At 43.1% G+C, this 18,297-nt stretch overlaps 1 protein-coding gene and 1 non-coding gene across 2 annotated transcripts in view; both read left to right on the top strand.

Annotated features, from left to right (window-relative positions):
- Positions 1 to 18,297, top strand: part of ELMO1 (engulfment and cell motility 1) — a 551,882-nt gene that overhangs the window by 237,648 nt on the left and 295,937 nt on the right. The window lies entirely within an intron of this gene.
- On the top strand, positions 12,937 to 13,037 carry LOC111724926. The gene has a single exon (XR_002773133.1). It is a non-coding gene; the product is annotated as a small nucleolar RNA U13 (small nucleolar RNA).

Genomic DNA, 18,297 nt, shown 5'->3' with positions numbered 1-18,297 from the left:
TCCTCCCCTTCCTCCCCTTCCTCCACCTCCTTCTGGGTTCTGTCATCTTCCTCTTCAGGAGCCGCCCTCCTTCAGTAGTTGTTCTGGGAAGTTTTCTGCATGTCTGTTCCTAGACTATTTCCTTTTAAAATTGTCCTTTATTTACATGTCAACAAGCTGATCACTTTTACTACATGCATCTTGTTCTTTGCCGTCTAAAACTAGCCTCCATGCATTGCATGGGTCCTTTATGGTACTTTGGTAGGGGGGTTGTGAGAATTAAAGGGGGAAGGATAGTAGCCGAGGTGTGAGCCCCCTGCTTCAGGATCACCAGCCCTGGGGATCCCTAAGGAACTATAAGAGTTTTGTATGCATGTACGTGCTATCATATAGTCATTTGTAACTAACTGGTGAAGTAGATGTTTTCCCTGTTACATCTGAAAATACTGAGTTCCACAAAAGAATAAGAAGGAATACCAAAATTCAGTGATAATTTTATCTCATTCTCAAGCCCCTGAGTTTTTGGTGGAGTTTTTTTTTTTCCACTAAACCATACTGCATTTCTCTGAGATGAAAAGAGAACACAAGAATGCAAATGGAAAAAAAGTGCTTGTAGAAAGTATGGTCTATTTACCTTCCTATTATGTCAATTTTAACCTTTACCCACCATGAAAGCACAGGAAGGATGTTATTTATATGTACCAAGAGCTGTTCTGCAATGTCTTTCTGCCCAAGAGCATATTTGAGTGCAAGTGAATGGGTATGGGATTGTTACGGTGATTGCTTTGAATCTACCCTACATTTCTCGCCAGTGTTTATCACACCATGAGAGGGCGTGAACACTAGTCGGGGCTGGGCTGATTGCCAAATGTTGCCACCAGGGGGCAGCACCTTCACACGCCTTTGGACTTCGTGAGCCTGGGGCAGTGGGAAGCTCATGCCAAATCCCTCAGCCCTGTCATCTCTTATTTTTCAAGCATGATGATGCGATTTGGGGCAAAACAGATGCAAATCAGTTTACCATCTATTTTTGAAAGAGGAGCAAGGAGAGAGAGGAAATACACCTTACACGTTGGCATACACATTTGAAATATAAGATGTCTTATGTGTATTTAGAGTTATTTTCTCTACTGACAGAGTAACTATTCCTTTGCTAGGGTAGCAGTCTTAACAATACCTCTCTCAACCACAAATTAAACTGTTTGTTCCCCCAGAGAAGCTAGGACATAATTGAAGGCTATGGTTTGTGGTATAGCACTGACCATGGCCCTCCAAGGTCTGTGTTCAAAGCTGTGATCAAACCCTGTTTAGGCACTTAAGCTATCTGTGTGACCTTGGGCAAATGACTTAACCTCTCTGAGCATCACACACTCACCCATAGCATGAGGACTATAATATACTGCTGCTTTGTTTCATTCAACAATTACTTATTGAAAATTTTTTCTTTTCTTTTTTTTTTTTTTAATACAGAGTCTTAACCCTGTCTGTCTCCCTGGGTAGAGTGCTATGATGTCCTAGCTCACAGCAACCTCAAACAAGTGGGCTCAAGAGATCCTTCTGTCTCAGCTTCCTGAGTAGCTGAGACAACAGGAGCCCGCCACAACGCCTGGCTAGTTTTTCTTTTCTTTTTTCTATTTTTAGTAAAGACAGGGTTTTTAACTTGTAGTAAATGTATGTCCTGGCAATTCTCGTTGTATCTCTTCTCTAGTTCAACTTTGTATAAATTGGCCTCCTGTTTCTGCCACTAGGATTGTATTTTTGTCAAAGTTCTGGATGAGGCAGGAAGACTCAAAGGTAATCCTGTCTGGAGGTATGAGCTAGAGCTGCCTCAGGTGAAGCCAGATTATTTAAACTGTCGGGAGTCAGCTGGGAAGGGCACCCGAAAACAGTGGCTTTGGTGAACCCCGCATTGAGGGGCGAGACGGGTGTTCTTGTTCTCAGCAGTTTATCCTGTGGCTGGGCTGAGCGGGAGAGCAGAGAAGTTCTGATGTGCTTCTCAGCCATTCCGTCTGGTCCTTGTGCCATTTTGAGGTTGGGCAACTGTGGCCCCAGGAATTCTGGATTCTGGAGAGTTCCCTGGACCTCTCGTTGTTATTTCCATTCCTATTGTGGTGAAATCCACAGCATATGAAAATTTTAATTAGGAAAAATAATGTAAAAATAGTACAAGGAACTCCTGTGTAACCTTCAGCCAGATGTGCTGGTTACATTTGCCCCGTTTATTCCCTCGAGTTCTTTGTTGTTCTGTCTCTGCCTCCCTCTCTCTCTCTGCACGTGTGTGTATGGATTTATTTACACACACACATATTTCCCCTTGAAAGCATTTGAAATTTTGATGGAGATATTGTGCCCTTTTGCCACCAAATACTGAGTATGTGTTTCCTGATAAGGGTCTACAATCATAAATCCTGAAAATGCGACATTGTTACCATATTGTTGTCTAAATGTATAGTCCTTGCATTTATAGGAACCTGAAAAGTCAGCGTCATTGCAGTATAACTATCTAATCCAGAGGCCTTACTCACATTTCATCAGGTGTCCTGTCCACCCATTCTTTCCCTGTGCGGGATCCAGGCCAGGCTCCGGCCTTGCCTTTGGTTGTCATTCTTTGTGCTCTCCTTTGGTCTGATCAGCTCTTCGGCCCTTCTTCACTCTCCTTGACCTTGACATTTTTGAAGAGGGCAGACCACCGTTTTGTGCATTGTCTCTCTCAGTTAGAGTTTGCCTAGTATTTTCATGATTAGGTTAAAGTGCTCATATTTTATACCATCTTCCCCTTAAGGAAAAGAGTCACAATTTCCAAATGGCAGGTTTGTAAGCATTCCTGGTGGCATTACCCCTGCAGAGCCAGCAGTGGCATGCCGATGGCCGTTTTGTGGCTTTCCCTTACAGAGATGCCCTAATCCTGTGGGCTGTGGTGACGTCAGGTTCGGTTACCTTGAGACCACTGAAAATCTGCAGCTGTGACTTGGGATTCAGGAATCATTGAGAGGGAGGTTATGGCTTCAGGACTCCAAGGCAGGGATGGAGGAGCGTGTTGTGTAGCCCTCTGTTAAATCTTTGTTCTTTGATATTGTGTAGCTAAATGGAGTTTGCTGTGTGTTCCCTCACTTGTCAGATGTTGAATGAGAAAATGACAATTTGCGATGTAAATTGTTAAGATAATTAAGTCACTCTTCGATGGGATGGTGCAGAATACCCACGGCTGCCTATTGGTCTCCCGCACCCCTTGCCGGGCAGGCTGGATCATCTCCTCCACAGTGTAATTTCCCTCTGCCAAGCAAACCCATCTTACAACGCTGAGAATAAACTGATGGCCTCCGTTTGCATAATGGCTAATTCCTCACTGATGCTTTGCTGTTCACAGCTAATTTGAGAAGCAAACTCAAGGACGTGATTCTGCTTTTCTCCTCTTTTCTCTCTTTCTTTATCCAGCCTTTCCCAACCCTTTGCTTCTCCTTTGCCCTGATGGATTTGGTAATTCAGCTTTTCCTGAATTCTCGTGGTTTTTAACGTTGAAATGAAAAAGCTATGTGCAAATATACACATGCCATTTGGATTACGTTTAAACCACGTGAACAAAATTCCCTGCCCCAGTCTATTCCCACTAAGGGAAAAAAAAAATTTCCAGTTGTCTTTATTTTTAAAAACCTTTGATTTTGAAATAATTAGAGATTAAAGTGTAGCAGTGGTAATGTCAACATTTTACACGATCAGAGGATGTTCATCAAACTAAAAATTCACATTGCACAATCCTGTAAACTACAGAGATTAGGATTTCACCAAGTTTTCCAGGAATGTCCCTTTTTCAGGATTCCGTGTTGGCGTTTAGCCGTCATGCCTTAGTCTCCTCCAACTTATGACAGCTTCTTAGTTTTTCCTGTTTTTAATGGTGTTGATTCTTCCTAACAAGCCCTGGTCAGGCATTTTGTGGAAATGTTCTTCAATCTGGGTTTGTCTCACATTTTTCTCATATTTGGACCAAAGTTATCGGTTTTTGGAGAGAATTCTACAGAGGTGAGATACCCTCATCGTATCATATAAAGGGGGTCATTTCTCTTGACTTTTACAGTAGTTCTTTAATTTCCTTTCTGTTTTGTATTAAGTATCTCCTCATGATACTATTCCTATTTTTCTTTTTTAAGTGAGATGCTATGGATGAATTTCTTATGTTTTCATGCAGGATCCTTGGAGCCGTTTAAGTTATGTATATGTGTAACAAGTTCATATCTAGTCAGAGCTTTGTGCCTTTTCTTCCTCAAATACTTCCTTCAGCTTTCACCACCACTTGAAAAGCATGTTCTGTGCAGTGTGTAGAGATTCCCAGATAAAACATACCACATCTTGATATTTCTGTTGTGGTTATTTCTACTGAATCACAAACCGAGACAATGCAAGTGAAAAAAAAGATTGAATGAGTACATTAGTCAAGGTTCTTGGGAGAAAGAAAACCAATAGGGTGGATTATCTATCTACCTATCTATCTATCTATCCCTATATCTCACGCACATCTACATAATGAGATTAATTGTAAGGCACTGACTCAGGTGAGATTACAGAGGTAGAGAAGTCCCCCCATCTGCTGTCTGCAAGCCGGGCTCTCAGGGAAAGCAGTGGTGAAGTTGGAAGGGCTGAGGGCCCAGAGCTCCAAGGGCAGGAGAAGACTGGTTTCAGCTCAAGCATCCAGGCAGAGGGCGGAATCATCGTCTTTGGCCTTCTTGTTCTGTTTGAGCCCTGGATGAATTGGACTAATGCCACCCACATTGGGGAGGACCCTCTAGATCCATGACTTCAGATGTTAATCTCTTTCTGAATCACCTTCGCAGACACACCCAGAAATAATGTTTAGCCACTTATCTGGGCAAACCTTCCCTGAGTCAAGTTGACCCGTAAAATTAACCATCAGGGTCAGTTTCCTAGTGCCTCACTCTGCTGTGCCATGCATTGACCATCTTGACTTATGGAGAAGTGGATTCGTTTGATTCAAAGAATCTCTGGGTATTTCTGAAAGCTGATTTTTTTTTTTTTTTTTGAGACAGAGTCTCAACTTTGTCACCCTTAGTAGAGCACTGTGCAGTCATAGCTCACAGCAACCTCACACTCTTGGGCTTAAGCAATTCTCTTGCCTCAGCCTCTCAAGTAGTTGGGAATATAGGCGCCTGCCACAATGCCAGGCTATTTTTAGAAGCGAGGTCTCACTCTTGCTGAGGCTGGTCTCAAACCTGAACTTGTGAGCTCAAGCAATCTACCTGCCTTGGCCTCTCAGAGTGCTAGGATATAGGCGTGAGCCACCCTGCCCAGCCCAGAAAGCTGATTTTTAATCTATAATGTAAACTTCCCCTTCAAATACAAGGAGTAACATAGATATGAATTTTATCTTAATTCCTTTCACTTATGAGCCCTCTGGGTCCTTGGATATTCTGTATAGTAAATGAAGAGGCAAAAAGAAGGTGGCCAGAGCAATCAGCACACCTGAATAACATCCATGACCACTCGGCAGCCGAGACGGTCATTCCCCAGGTCTCTCTCCTTAGTGACGCACCTGAGGAATCTTTATGGTCATGTCCTCTTGAACACAGAGTGACAGGAATGAAATAAACACACACAAAGGAAAACAAACACAGACAGGTATTAAAATGAAGTTCATCTTTACAAGGAATGCCACCTTTGTTTATTCCCTATGTTTAATTCAAAGTATGGTCCCCAGAATAGGTTTTAAGGTATTCGTGCTGTAACTTGAATGTCACTAATTATGTATGCTTCCAATTGGAAAAAAAAAATTGTTTTTAATTTAATTAGCTCTGCACTTAGGGAACTATGGAAATAAGCAGTGTTCCCAGGCTACTTCTCTGTACGCTCTCATGCTTGTGATGTTTTCAATTGCTAGTATTTCTCGCTTGATGTGTGAATGGATTTGGAAACCATTGACGGAGAGTTGAGTATTTTGAGTTTTATAAGCCACACATGTGCAGAAGGTTTTCTGATCACACAGAGAAAAAAAAATCTTAGATTTGCTTCAGCCCACAATCTTCTTTGGCTGGAACATGATATGTTTAGAGTACTGGTTACGAGAATGTCTGATGGGAACGGTGATCTGTCATTCGCTGAAGCTCTTAACTTCAATTCCACTAAGCATTCTTCCTCCAACTTTTGGCTGGTATTTAATATACAGTGGGAGTAGATAGCTACAGTTCATCCTGAGAGCAGTTTTAGTTGTTTTTTTTTTAAATTTATTTATTATTTATTTATTTTTCAGACAGAGTCTCCCTTTCTTGCCCCCAGTAGAATGCTGTGGCGTCATAGCTCGTACCAACCTCAAACTCTTGGGCTCAAGCAATTCCCTTGCTTCAGCCTGCCGAGTAGCAGGGACTACAGGCACCTGCCGCAATGCTTGGCTTATTTTTTGTTTTTTGGGTTTTTTGGGTTTTTTTTTTTTTGGCTCAGGCTGGTTTGGAACATGTGAGCTCGAGCCCCCCCCCAGACCTCCCCACCTGGCTTGGTCCCCCAGAGTGTTGGGATTACAGGCGTGAGCCACTGCGCCCAGCCTCTGAGAGCAGTTGTGATTTAGCACACCATCTCTGTGCTTTCTCACTGAGCTGTATACTTCACATCCATCTACGTTTGTCAGTCTTCTTTGACATGGGTTATATAGTTTCCTAAAAGCTGTGAACTGTGTTTCTTCTTTTTCTTCCAGTTTGTGTATGTTGCACCACTAACAGTGTCGTGGTGATAAGGAAACAAAAGAAAAGTCAGTTCTCTGTTTCTCTTACAATGGACCAGCTATTTTTGTTCTCTGTTTCTCTCCAGTTTTTGTTCATTTTGTAAATGATCAAATAATTGTACAATGAGAGGAGAGATTATTGTATATTTAATTCACAGCAGTATACCACATGAGCTCTTATGTTTTGTTACATCATGATCAATTTTATGGCTGTTTATTTCATTAAGTTGATGCTTTGTCATCTATTTTGACATTTTTAATTATTGGACATACACTATTCCAGTGTTTCTGCATTTATGAACAATATTCTATTGCATGTAGTTGTTCTCAACAGCTTTCTTTTTTCCTTTTGAATTATTTCAATGAGATGGATCGAAGTGTTTTCAGATTTTCATGGTTCTTAAGGTACATGTTGCCTTTAGTTTGGTTTAGGTTTGTTTGTGGCAGTGTCATCCGCTTTGTCAACCCAGGGTAATGTTACAGATGACACCTGTTTGGAAGTAGTCATCTTCCGTGAAATTATTATTGGGATCCTGAGGGGAGTGCTAGAAACTGACATTAAAAGGGGAGCAGTTGGCTCGGCGCCTATAGCTCAACCGGCTAAGGTGCCAGCCACGTACACCTAAGGTGGCGGGTTCGAATCCCCAGCCCGGACCCGCCAAACAACAATGACGGCTGCAACCAAAAAATAGCCGGGCGTTGTGGCGGGCGCCTGTGTCCCAGCTACTTGGGAGGCGGAGGCAGGAGACTTGCTTGAGCCCAGGAATTGGAGGTTGCTGTGAGCTGTGATGGCACAGCACTCTACCCAGGGGGACAGCTTGAGGCTCTGTCTCAAAAATAAAATAAAACAAATAAAAGGGGAGCAGTTGATGGGTCTTTGGCAGCTAGTCCAGTGGTTGTGGGGCTAAAGGCCATTCTGAAATTAATTTCTCCAGCTCAGTGTAGTTTACCCTGAAATTATCCCCAGTAAATAGCAATTTATTCTCAAATACATGTAAAGACTATTTCCAAACCGGCCCGAGGACTCCTGTATATCATTCCAGACATCACTTGAGAGCATTTTTCTGTGTCTAACCCGAGTCTCATGGCTCTGTGGAAAATCATTTTCAAGTATTACACTCTAATTTGGAATTGAAAGTAGCTACTACGGTCTTCTGCGTCCAGAGCAGAGACAGTGTCCATTCTCTGGCCATGGGTCATTCGCTGAGTTTTGAATCAGGGTGTCCCTGCAGGGTGAGGACAGGTCTGAAGCTGACCCTGGGTAGAACCCCCTGGTGGGGCCACCCTGCTCAGCCATTTGCTTTACTCGTCCTAAGGGGAGAACTCACTCTGCAGCCTGACGGTACTTTCTGTGACTTCTGTGAGGGGTGACTATTGTCATCCATTCCAACTGGACAGTGAAAATTTGCTGACAGATTTAAAGACATGTGGGTACTGACTGATTGGCATCAGCGAGGGCTGATGATCGCAGGTAACAGCTTCCTCTGAAGCCCATGTTCATAATTGGGAAGAGACGGACACTTTATGAGTATGGTCATCTCACCATTGCCCCTTCTTTCTCTCTCTCTTATTCTCTTTCTCCTTTCCTCTCCACCTGTGCCCCTGTCTGGATGTTGAAATGCTGCCTCTCTTCTCCCTTCCTCCCCCCCGCCCCCCCTCTTTCTTTTCCATCATCGCCCTTCCCTCTGCTCCCTCCACTCGTCTGCGATCCCATGGCTTCCGTGATGTTTGCCACTCTTAACTCCCTTCTTCTTTTATTGGGAAAAATAGATTTTAAATTTGGAATGTGCTAAGAAAATGTCATTTTATAGCAAAAAACTGCAGGGTTCAGGGGCTGCATTTGTGGCTCTGGGAGCCAGTGCTTATGAGAGTGATTTAAGGGTGACAGAACAGTGTCTCTGGTGGACGTGATGGTGTTGTGGGACAGCTAGATTCCATTTTATCCTGATATTGACCTGTCCTTGCCATGTAATTAACAGTACGCCAGCCACAGATCATAAAGTGAGTGCATTTCAATGAATAATCTCCCTACTGGTGCCTGGAGCTTGTGGCACCCAAGGGAGGTAATGGGCATGGGTTATGCCTGAAATCTAGCAGGAGTGACATTTCAGCTCGATTGCCTGGTGCTGGGTTCTGAGAGCTCTGACTGGCTTCCTCAGAGAGCTGCTCGGTGCAGATGGAGGACGAGTTCTGAAGCTTCAGGCTGACATGTCCGGGAGTGCAGGGGCAAACCAACCCTTTTCTCTTAAGGCACAATGCTTTTGTTGGTTGTTTAGAAATAACAAAAAAAAATTTCATTTACTTTTTAGCTGAAGCTTAGGAGGCTCAATTTTTGGTGGTTAAAACTAGATTTCTAAATAGAGTTCCCTAACCCCAAATACCACAAGCAGAGATTCGTACAGTGAAATGAGTTTGGCTCCCTTGACAAGTGGTGCAGTGAATTCAGTCTTTTTCGTGGCTTCTGTGTTTTATATTGTTTAACAGAAAAATGAACTGACTGTTCGGCCCATTCATAGGGAAAAAGAAGTGGGGAGGGCAGTAAGCATAGAATGGATGCTCGCATTTGCTGGAGATGTGTAACGTAAGTTGGGGTAGGATGGAGGGGGATAGGTAGGTTGCTTTGAAAGTTTTAGGACAGGCTATGCTATGGTCCATTATTTCACTTCCAAGAAACACAGTTGACAGCGTCCTGTCTGACTCACCCGAGCACATTTCAACTTGTGTGGCTTTGGTATGGCCGGACGGCTTCATTTGTTCCTATGCATGCAGATTTTATGTTTCTTAATTTTTGTGTATCTCCAAACTTTCATAAGGATCCACCTACAAGACAAGATTTAAACCACCCAATCTTGGTTTCATGTACTTCATTAAGATATTCGAAGAGGAGGTTCAGATAGATTCAGGACACAGAGAGGAGGGGGGTGAGTGTTAACAATCTTCCAATAATAAATTAAGGTATTATACAGGACATGAACCAGATGATTTTATTTCACTAGAAGATGGGCTGATAGGGCTGTGCGGTCAGTCAGTGATTCCGGGAATTGCTGGGGGCTGCAGGAGCCACCCCCACCTGCTTTTTCTTTGTCTGGACTCACTAAGGCCAACTGGGCAGGCACTGACTGCATCAGCCTTTCAGGCTTAGGGCAGTGGTTTTAAATGGAGTCTGAAGAGGAAAGGAAGGCCTTTTAAAAGGAAAATATTTACTTTCTTTTTGCTGTAAGTTTTGAGTTTAACAAGCTGAAATCAAAGGAAGATTTCACTTGTGTTCATCCTTCAAGTTCAACCTGTGCATCTTTCAAATTCACCAACACTGCATGGTGCTGGGAAGGTCAGAAAGGATGGGAAACCAGCGCTGTGCCCAGCTCCCTTCCAATTCATTCAATTATTCATCCAAACACCTCATCACGGACTAGATACTTTAGAGTTTTTGCAATGTAGCTTCACTATTTAATTTGAAATAAATTCCCTGGTAATTGGCCCCATGCATAATCAAAGGCAGAGCGGAAATAGCAAGTTCAAAGGCAAATTGAAGGAGCATTTGGTCATGTCCTCCATCACCTCCTTCCATCACGGGGATCATTGTGACCTGGCCTGTACTCCCTCCTCAATGGTCCTGTTCCTTGGAGCCTGAGACAGGTGGTGCAGCAAATACAAGAAGAGGTAGGCTACATTCCCAGGTGCCTCTACTGACCAGGTTAATATTATTGTAATGTCCAGATCTAATTTCAAAGAGTGCATCTCTAGAGTTAAATGAATTTGCCTTAAATTCTGGACTGGTGCAGGTGACGTAATCCTTGGAAACACATTAGACTGATTAAATTAAGATACAGGAAATGCTATTTCACATTTCATTGCAGAGGAAGGTCAAGTCTTATGAAAGCTGTTTACTGCAACAGTAGGCTCTTATGTGTCCATTTCGACTCAATTTTCTCATTGTTTCAGGATCCGAGTTCCCAGCTCCCTTCTTCTCCTCACACGGTAGAAAGTCAATCTGCTAGGAGCTTGCTGGGATGAGTGAGAGCTGTCTGCCAGGGATGGGAAATGTGGACTCAATGAAAATAGTAAATGGGAACCTCTGCTCTATCAAGCTTGCCGTGCTGATATGCATGCATGGAACCTATTTTTTCTGTAGCTTCAGCATCATAATGAAGATAGCAATTTTCCTTCTCAGCATATCCTATAAATGCATCGAGTGCTTGGTAATTGAGTAGATGCCTTGAGTTCTGTCCTGGTAATTGTCAGTGATGCGCCCACCTAAGACAGGCCATGTGCCCACTAGCTGTAGACTCTGATATCCTAATCAAGGCTATTAGCTCGCTCGATAGCACCTCAGCCCCTCTTTCTACAAATTATTGGAACCTGTCTTATCTTTTCTGCAGTTTGCTGAAGTCTATAGCTGAGCAGGGAGAATAACACAATAAGCTGGTTTTAGTGTCATGGTATTTTGGATAAGGAGGCAGAGAGGAAATGAAATGACGGAGGCATTGAAATCTCACCCTTAGTCTTTCTTATGTTCAAAGGAAGACGGAGAGAACATTTCCTAGATACTGAGAGTGAATCTCTTTTCCAGAAAATCTGAAGTGACTCAGAAGAGGACTTCAGTTTGAGATGCCTTTTCTTCTTCTTTTTTTAAATGAAAGCTCAGACTATTCTCTCTCCACCCTCAACCTTTTACAGAATTTCTGAGTATGGTGAATTTCAAACAAGGGGAGGAACAGAAATGAAGTTGACAAGAGAAGTCTTCTAAAATTAAAACTCTCCACACAGAATTGCTTTTTTTTTTTTCCCTTTTAGAGATCGTACTTGCTTGAAGTCCTAGAAACTCAGTTCTGTTTTTGAGAATTTTCCTACCAGAGAAATCTGATAAATTTTCCCTTTATCACTGGAGGTTCTTATAACTTGTAGCTTCTGTCATTGTCCAGCGATTTAAGGCTTCTGAGTGGTGAAAAATGTTCTTTCAAATGCCAAGTTCTTAAGAGATATTTTTACTAACTTATACTATATATATTGAACAGATAATAACACAAATTCAATAGTTACAGAAAGTACAAAATGTTGAACAGAGTTTCTTCTCCCCCTTTCTTCCTGCCTCCCTCTCCCCTTCCACAGAGGCTAACCCTGTTCTCAGTTTTCTTGTTGTTCTTGTTGATTTTTGGCCTTTAGTTTGGATCTGATTGTGTTTAGGAGCTGATGGGGTGTAAGTAGTTCCTTAGGTAGATATGCTTTATTGGTTCCCAAAAGTCTAAAATGTGCTAGGAAGAGAAGGTAAGCCCTCATTATGGGAATAAACAAAGGGATTACTCTTAGCTAATAACACCAGTTTACCAAGAATCTCCTAGGCAGGTCCAGGAGACATCTCTACTTATCTATATTTATATGTTCATGTTTGATTTTCCTCCATGCCACTGATTAAAAGATACACATTTTATGTTTGACTAAGGAAGAAAAAACCTAGCCAATTACAATTTTCCAATACCTCTAATTATTTAGGTATTTTTTTAAAAATAGACTTGGCAATGCACAGTTGTTTATTATTTAACACTCTTATAACACATTAAAAGAAAATAAACACAAGGGAAATAAATCAGGTATGTGACACCTGAAACTTCTACTCACGTAGGTCCAGCCCTCCTGAATCACTTTCGACTAAACTTTCCAGTGACCCCCATTCCATTGAAAGCATTGATGATATAATTTTGAATGAATTAAAACAATCCTGAAAAGCTAGCAGTGCTGAGTTCTTAAGCTGCTGACCCCTGTGATTTTCTTGAGTTAACACACTTTTGGCAACTGCTGGAGCAGAAACACAGAGAAAAAGGCCTGGTTTATCCCAGTCCCTCTCACTTCTCCCCAGCATGTGGCATTGGGGGGTTAAAATCTGCTTTGCCAAGTACCGTTCTTTGTGTTTTTTTTTTTCCTAGACTCTGACACCCATTCTGCTAAGTTGATGCCGGACATTTTGATTTTAATATTCACACATGCCCTTGTAAAATTGCTTTGTGAGTGTTCTCTGGTTGGCAGCAATGGAAAGATGCTCTTGATGTGAAATTCTACCCAGATTTTGAACTGGCGCTGGCTTGAAAACACGTGCATTTCAGACGCAGCAAAAAGTTGTAATATTAATTCTGAGTCTAATTCAGTAAAGATGGAATTTCTGGGATTTTTAATGTCTCAGTTGAGAATTGTGGACTTTGCTGTGCTTATAAATCAAAATCCTAAGTCAAAGGCAAAAGCTGTTCCTTTTGCGGCTCTTTCGTGGTGATCAGGTTTTCACACTCAGGTGTGAGATGTGCATTCCTAAAACCTTGTTAGGACTTTGGCATTTTGCCATCTGCCAAGGATCAAAGAAGAAAAAGAAAAGAGAGGAAGAAATAGCTCTGAGATTTTTGCACTGTCTTAGTTCCTCAGCGTCAACCTCCCCTTCCTTAGAACATTCACAAATATTAACAATACTTTTTCTAAGACATATGAAGTGACTCCGTTTCAATATTTAAGTGATGGCTTAAAAAAGCTTTCTTTCTCACCAGTGAGTCAGCCATTTGTTTCGCTCTAAGAAATTTGGAAATCTGATTTAAGGATGATCTTCTAATTGAAAAGTGATCAAAAAATATTTATATTTGCAACCTAATGTGAGTGAAGTTATAGTTTTTCTTCCTTTATTTGAAATATTTGGCATCACAGCCAATAAGTTAAGGAAAATTATTTAAACTTTGGAAATAGACCGGATACGGTGGCTCACACCTGTAATTCTAGCACTCTGAGAGGCCATGGCAGGTGAATTGCTTGAGCTCAAGGGTTGGAGACTAGGCTGAGCAAGGGTGACACCCTGTCTCCACTAAGAATAGAAAACCTAGCTGGGCGTTGTGGTAGGCACCTGTAGTCCCAGCTACTCAAGAAGCTGAGGCAGGAGGACTGCTCAAGCTTATGAGTTTGAAGTTGCTGTGAGCTAAGATGATACCACAACATTCTACCCAGCGTGACAGAGTAAGACGTCTCCAAAAAAATTTAAAAAATTAAAATAGGCAAAAAATATAGAATGGTATACCCTTCCAAAGTCATACTGCTGGAGCATTTAAAAGAATTATTAATTCTTCAGGGGAACATGTTTGTGTTTAATTTTGTTGCTTACTGTTAGAGGACAGACACCAGGGAGGAATGTGGTCGTGTGGAGACTGGGGCCTGGGAGTGCCGTCCGGTAGAAAAGCCAGTCCTGAGTCTTACTCCTTAGCACATTAACAACTTTGTGGGTAACCTAGCGATTTTATACTACATTTTTTAAAAATGCTATAAACACCTTGTTTCTCAGCTTTCTGAACCAGCTTTATTATTAGCTGGTTTCCTCCTTATTGAATTGAATAAATCTTGACTTATATTTATTCTATATTTTTATAAGTCCTGTTTTTAAGTTTTTGAAAATTTCACTGTGGCAAGGTTGACACCTCTCCAGTGAAACAGAGTCATCATTAGTCATCGTAACACAATTTATTGGTTACCAAGTGCACGTGGAAGTCATTCCTGGTAGTTCACAGTAAGCATGATAATACTGTTCGCCAGGTTCAAAAGCGGAGAGTTAGACTTCTGCCAGGAGCCCCAGCATTAATAGCAGGTGGTTCTCCTTGTGTGAATGAAAAAGTTTCAGGAAACAAGGCTGGGGTTGTGTATGGGGTTGGGAGAATGGCCTGGGGAGGCAGGGGAGCTCCCCGGAGGCAGGTGTTTGCATTTGCTCCTTCAGTGCCCAGAGTGCAGTGTTCTGAGCTCTCAGCCAGGAGTGTAGTGGTTCACTGAAGTCACCGCCCTTGTCCTTCAGGGAATTCGAGGTGATTGTTCTTTCTGAGGCTCCAGAAACACATGGTTGGGTCTTTAGATTGATCTCTCAGGAAGGAATTGAGCATATCATAATTAAGCTTCCATAGTTCAGGTCCCCTCCCCTGTTACAGCCTTGGAGGGAGCTGCAACACTGCGACTGAGAGTTCCCCAATGGGGGACTTTCTAGACCCCATGGGTCTGAGAGAGAAGAGAGGAACAGGCAGGAGAAATTCACCTGCAAAGTTCTATTAAGAGGGCAGACTGGGTGAGATGGACAAAGTCTCAGCCTGTAGTGAGGCAGGTAGGTGCAGCCTCAAACTGAATTCTCAGGAGCTTTTTATTAGACTTGTGGGGAGGAGAGGGGTGTGTATACAAAGTAACAAAGTGAGAAGTTAACAATCTCACAGCTCAATTAAACAGACGGTCTTTTGTTTCTTTTGAACAAAAGAAGACTGTCAGGATGAAGGGTAATTCTCAGCTGCTTTCTAGCTCTACCGACATCCTGTCTCTGCTAAGCTACTGATTTCTATCTAGACATTCCCCAGACTAGTTTCTTATCTGTTCTGCTGAACATACGGCCCCCCTCGCCACTGTAGTCGTGCAGAGCAGCGGGCTGAGGCCCAGGCCATTCCCGCACCTGTCCTCTGGAATGCCAGGCTGTACTATGCTTCTACCTACAACCCCCCATTCTGTTATTATCCCCCTACACAAGGGGGATAATACCCCTTCAATCTCATTTTTCTCCCTCCTTTCCTTCTCTCCTTCCCGTTTTTCTTTGGGCTTTCCTGTCTATTCACAAACATTCCCTCAGTTGGAATGGGGGCGTCATGTTTAACTGAATAACTTTATCTGACTACTTAGAGGCTTTCTAGACTCGCCTTGGGGCAATGCCAGCGAAACTCACACAGATCAGTGAAGAGAAAGCCCCTAAGTATTTGAACGGTGCCTTAATCACATTATCCGGGATACCTAGCCATTTTCCTATAATGGTAAAGGGTTCAGGGTCACAATTTTGAATTGACAGAGTACTCAGAGCTCAGGGCTGCATTTTCTTATGTAACTCGGCACCTGGAAGTTGAGTGAAATGTTGCTGAACACAATATTCCCACAATCTTTTGGGGATTTTTGATTCTTTAGTTGTCTGATTCTGTTGGCAGAACCTTGGAGATAAAAGTACAAGTCAACAATGCTGGGAAAGAGCCCCCACCCCATTAGTACAGTGTTTCTGACATTCGGGAGTTACTGTGGACTCAGAATGGTCTCGGAGATAAGAACCCTGGATCCAGCGTGAAAGCCAGACTTCAGGTTAAGGATCTCAGAATTAAGAGTTCAAGGTCAGTTGATGTCCTGAGGGCAACAGGAGAAGGATCAGAGTTTCTGTAGAAGCAGCGTCTGGGGAATGTAGTGGAGAAAACTGATGCTACTCTGGGTTGAAAGTCAATGTTTGACAGCTGCCGTTTACCCAGGTGCAGGGCTGAGTTCAGAGCATTTTCCATGCACCCCCTTCCTCATTTAGCCTTCACACCAGGCCAGCAAGAGAGGTAAATACTTCTGTAGCATTACGGATGAAGCAGAGGTTTTAGAAAGGTGAAATTTCTTTCCTAAGAGCATCAACTGATATCTGAAGGTTGCATTGGAATCCGGTTGGTCTCGTTCCACGTCTGTGCTGCTAACCAGGGTGCCATGCTGCCTCCAACGTGGGCTTTTCCTGCCCCTCACGGGTAGCCAGCCCCTTTCCTCATAAAGACCATCGTGCCTGAAGGACCCAGGTCCTTGACTCCCGGGCAAGGCCCAGTTGGAGTAGCACATCTGGGAGTGTGGGGGGCAGTGGACCCCCAGGCACTATACATTCTCAAGGGAGGGGCCTCCTGGGGACTCACAGGGCCCACATGTGCTTCCTTTGAGCCGTTCCTTGATGGATTCCTTTCCACCTCCAACACACAGGGCCCCTGAGAGAGGTGCTGCCCACACCAGCTTTACAGATGGAGAATGAACACCTCGTGAATGAGCAAAACCACCCTGTCACCTCTCCTGTTAGGTCTGATGGCGAGAGAAGCTGCAGGCAGAAAGCTCCTTCACATCGGGGTGCCGCAGGAAAAAACTGATCCTTGACTAGCAAATGGGGAGCAGGAAAGGAAAGTGCACTGGTTTGTAGGCAAGGGAGGATTGCATAAAAAAAAAAAAAATATGTTCAGAATGGTTTTGTAAAGACTGCATATATGCTCCGAGTCTGTTCAGGAAAGATTCATTTCGGGAGGCTTGAACCATTCCTATTAATATTCCTTATCTAAGAGAAACAGAAGCATCTACTGAATTTCACGAAATGTAGCATGAAAAGTGATCTCCAAGGGTCACCTTTAATATTTTGTTTCTTCCCTCGTTGTTAAAAATATATTTCAGTTCTCCTTTACTTCCCAGCACAGAGCAGAGAGACAAGAGAGCATAATAACTGTGTATTATCAAATGTGAGGATGTATTTGCATTTTTGGCAACAAGCGCTTTTGATCTTACATCGTATTATTCCATAGTATTTCATAGTGTTTCAAGCACAACGTCCTGAGGTTATTAAACCTACCTGAGTTTGTGGTAGTCAGATACTTATTTAATTATGCTGTAAATTAATAAAATAGACTTTCTAAATTAGAACTTTCGTTATGAAATATTTTGACCAGAGGAAAAAATACAGAATCTAAATGGTATTCATGTATGTACCAAGCACTCAGATTTCACAGAGACTAACATTTCTCTGTCTTTTCTTCCAATGTGGCTATTCTGTGACTAAGCAGGTGGGTGGTCACCGATAGGGTTGCTGCCTAACCCTGGGCCCTTCTTCCTTTTTTCCCTCTTTCCTCCCTCATAGGGCTGATGCTTATCAGTCCCCCGTGTGTTTTTATACTTTGAAAAAATGGCTGTAGAAATGCCAAGTGAAACTTTCTTTACAAGTGTACTTGGAAGTGACCTTGTCAGTGTGGTACCATAAGCAGGTATGTAAAGTTGTTTCTCTGTCAGATGTAAATATTGACGTAGCCCACTTGTTAAAGGAGATTAAGGTTAGCATAATAACTACCAAAAAAAATCTGACCTTAAGAAGTTCGTTCCAGCTTTTCCTATCCCTCCCCGCCCTGCTGTCCCCTCTGAGTAGCCTGGCGGATCCTTCCGGCCAGTGGCCCTTATGTGTGTTCACACTGCAGATACAGCTCGGGGACACAGGAAGAGGGCTGGCATTTGTTTTGTTTTGTTTTTGCGTGAGGTGTATAATGCAACCAGTTGATACACGTGCACACTCACGCCCGCCCGCCCGCCTGCCTGCTTACACACGCACGGGCACGTCTGCTCATTGCTCTGTGAAGTGAGATCCACACCATCATGTCACTTGCTGTGTTCTGATGATTACTGCTAACGCTTGAAAACCATTAAAATACAAACAAGAAAATATTTGTACAAGGAAAGAGCCTTGCTCAAGGTGCTGTAACGTACCTGGCAGACCCCAAACTCTCAGCCAGGGCTTCCCAGAGCTCCTTCTTCCCCTCCCCGGCTTCAAGTGAAGAAGCTCCCAGGCAGCCCCCCTCCCTGCCTCTATCCTGGGCTGGGAGGAGAGTGCCCCCCACTCCTGCCAACTGCCTTCAGGGCCAGCTCCCTCCGATAGCAGGCTCTACCTGGGACCATTGTTGTGCCCACCCCGGGGGTCGCCTACCCAAAGACCACTCACAATCACGAATAGATGCAAAAAGCAAGAGGCAGGTTTATTGCTGGCGCGTCAGGGTTCCTCAGCCACAAGGGGAAGGAACCCC

The sequence above is a fragment of the Otolemur garnettii genome, unplaced genomic scaffold (genome assembly GCF_000181295.1).
Source record: "Otolemur garnettii isolate 467f Iridium unplaced genomic scaffold, OtoGar3 scaffold00028, whole genome shotgun sequence".
Lineage (NCBI taxonomy): Eukaryota > Metazoa > Chordata > Mammalia > Primates > Galagidae > Otolemur > Otolemur garnettii.
The sequence above is the reverse complement of the archived record's forward strand: the minus strand, read 5'-3'. Positions and strand labels throughout refer to the sequence as shown.